The following is a 3,210-nucleotide window of genomic DNA, read 5'->3' on the forward strand; positions in this document are numbered from 1 at the left end:
AATGACAGCCAGAATCGTAACCAATAAAATCAAATTAGTAAATATTGAAGTTTTATGTCGAATAAAATAAGACTAGAAAGTCATGGATCCAGCCTACAAAAACACTAACTTACGTTTGTAAGCAAAATGGCAACTGTTTTCAGGCTTCCTTAATTATAATATCTTGATTGTACCAGTTGTTAGTGACATGGCTTATGACGAGTGTGATGTGTGATTTTGGATTTTTAACGTACCTTTAACAATGTTTCAGTCATATCGCTGCGATGTAGTTGTATGGCAGTTTATAGTGATGTGTAGCACTGGGGCATCATGCCGCAGACATATATCATGATGTCCCACCCAGTCACATGCTGTGCGCCAAGCGAGGAAGCTGTTAATACCACTTATGTAAGTCGTTGGTATGACTCGGCCGGGGATCGAATCCACGACCTGCCGCATCCGAGGCGGACACTCTAACCACTTGGCCTCTGGAGCGGAGATTATGACGTAACTAGCTTCCATTCAATACAAGCTGGAGTAAGAGTCTTTACTACAACCTTTTCTTCCTTGAGTCATCCGACAGAGAAAACATTATCTCTCAAGACTAGGTTCCATTAACGAAAGGTTATGTAACAGTCGTGACAATCATGTTCCCTGACACTGTTTATGGGTAGAAGGAAATATCAATTTTTTCCTCCTCGACTTCATACAAATTGCATCTCAAGTAATGAACAAACATTAAATAGTATTTAGTTGGATCATCTCTGTATTTATGTTTAATTGAAGAAAGTGCACAACACAAATTTTTCTCTTACAAAGAATACCCAGTACAATGCTAAGCAATGTTCCACACCTTACTCCATATGGTAATTTAACTTTAAATATATATTTTAATATGGTGATTAAATGCTCCCATATAAAATTAGCATTCTTGTATTTAGGTTAATCAAAATGTGTCTGACAATCATCCCTGCCGAGATTTGAACAACCAAACCTTTTCTCAGAAATCAGACAGCAAAACAGACGATATTTGTCTTTGATGAACCGAGTTTTCGGCTATCTGCCTGTTTTTGTTGTGGTATCTCTTGTCATTTTAAAATCTTTTATAGAAGGATATAAATGATGTTATTGCATGTGTATATAACAGTGCTGAGATTCATAACTCACTATAATTTTGTTTTTCATTCCTTTCCTGTGTTTACATGCTTGAAAATGATTTATACCGTATAAATTTGTAACATATGATCTATATCCGTCTCATTTCTAGAAAGACAGTTCCAGTGGCCTATTTGTTAGAGCGTCCACTTTAGATGCGGGAGGTCGCGGGTTCGAACTCCGGACGAATCATGCCAAAGACTTACAAAAATGGTACTAATAGCTGTCTAACTAGGCGTTCAGCATTAAGAGGATAGTGTTAGAACTGGTCGGCCTGGTGTCAGGATAATGTGGTTGGGTGAGACGTGATGCTACATGTCTGCAGCATGATGCCCTAGTTCTAGACATCACTATAATCTGCCACAATGCAGATATCGTAGCGATACGGCTGAAATGTTATTAATACTACGCTAAAAATCCAAATCAAACATTCATTTCGAAAAGAATGCGTGTTCTATAATTAGCTATAACAAATATTCTATTGCTGTGTGTTTTATTGATTTTATATTGGAGTTAGCTTGAACTGGCACACATTCAAATATCATTCTGCTGTGCCGTCTATCCTTGTCGCGTTTCACCACCAAGGGAGATTATGATCATTTATTATGCAAGTAACGATCGTACTGTGTTAATTATCAAATTATTATATGTGTGTTTTTCTTTTACCTTCTGTGCCCCGCATGATATGGTATCAGTTTTATTAAAAAAAATTGCACGTGCGCTCGTGCTGTACTCGTGCCCCCTACTTGGATGTTCGTGATTAAAACACTGTACAAATTTACCTGAAACCATACCTGAGATAGTATAGATTCAAATTTGCAAGTGCGATTGTGATGTACGCATTGCCCTACACAAACACGGGGTGGTATTAATTTAACTGGACATGTCCACAAAACTATATATATATATATATATATATATATATATATATATATATATATATATATATATATATATATATATATATATATATATATATACACAGCCAGGATACAGCAAGTTTGTATATAATTATGTACTGACAGTGTGATAGTTAGAGAAAGTTTATAGTGATGTCTAGCACTGGGGCATCATGCGGCAGTCAAGTAGCATGATGTCCCACCCAGTCACATTATCCTGATACCAGGCCGACCAGTCCTTACACTATCCTCTTCATGCTGAGCGCCAAGGGAGGCAGCTGTTAGTATCATCTGTGTTAAGTCGTCGGTATGACTACCGGGGATTGAAGCCACGACCTTCCGCATCCGAGGCGGACGCTCTAACCACTAGGTCACCGAAACGGTGTGTTGCGCTTGCAGTATACTTTAGTCGTATAGTTTCAGAGTTTCTTTATGCGAGCTCTGACAAAATATTCTGTGAGATCGGCTTTTCTTCTGAGATCATCCGTGTGCACTGATACTAATTTCAAACGAATTGTCCCTTTGTTTCACTTTTCACCATATGTTTGCTAGAAACAGAGTATACGGAATATGCATCCAATACTAATTGAGCGATGCGTATGACACTAGATCTACCAGTCAAGCTACATTTTGTTATGGAAAACCTTGCAATATATGGCAGTGTCAGATGGGCGTCGGTCATCAGACAATGGTCGACGTTTGCATTACTCACCTATTTCCCTATTTCGATTGCAGACATATTGACCGATAGGCAAAATCTAAGTTAATCTCTTTTATTCATGTGGAGGGTTGATGCAGTACGCTATTGTCCCCAGTGTTTATTTTTTATCCTCTCTAAATGATCTTTTGTTGACCAAAGACAATACATTTTATAACTAAGGCAGAACGCAAAAACGACATCGCCCGTTCACGAGTACATTGAAAATAATGAAAATAGTTAATAAAATTCCCAAGTAAGTATAATATTGTAATACATTCGCATTTGTTTATAACTCTTCATTTTAAGGATTTTTTTATATGTTTGTGATTACTAGCTTGATTATGGGAAGTCGGTGCTGGGAATATAGTCCTCAGGCCGAAATAATGAGCCAGTTACTAGGGGCAAACGATACGTAGTGGAGTGTTAGTGAGCTTCAAGATGCCGTGGTTTACTTTTGGTGATTTCAGGTCAGAGTCG

The sequence above is a fragment of the Sinohyriopsis cumingii genome, chromosome 10 (genome assembly GCF_028554795.1).
Source record: "Sinohyriopsis cumingii isolate HCF-2022 chromosome 10, ASM2855479v2, whole genome shotgun sequence".
Taxonomy (NCBI): domain Eukaryota; kingdom Metazoa; phylum Mollusca; class Bivalvia; order Unionida; family Unionidae; genus Sinohyriopsis; species Sinohyriopsis cumingii.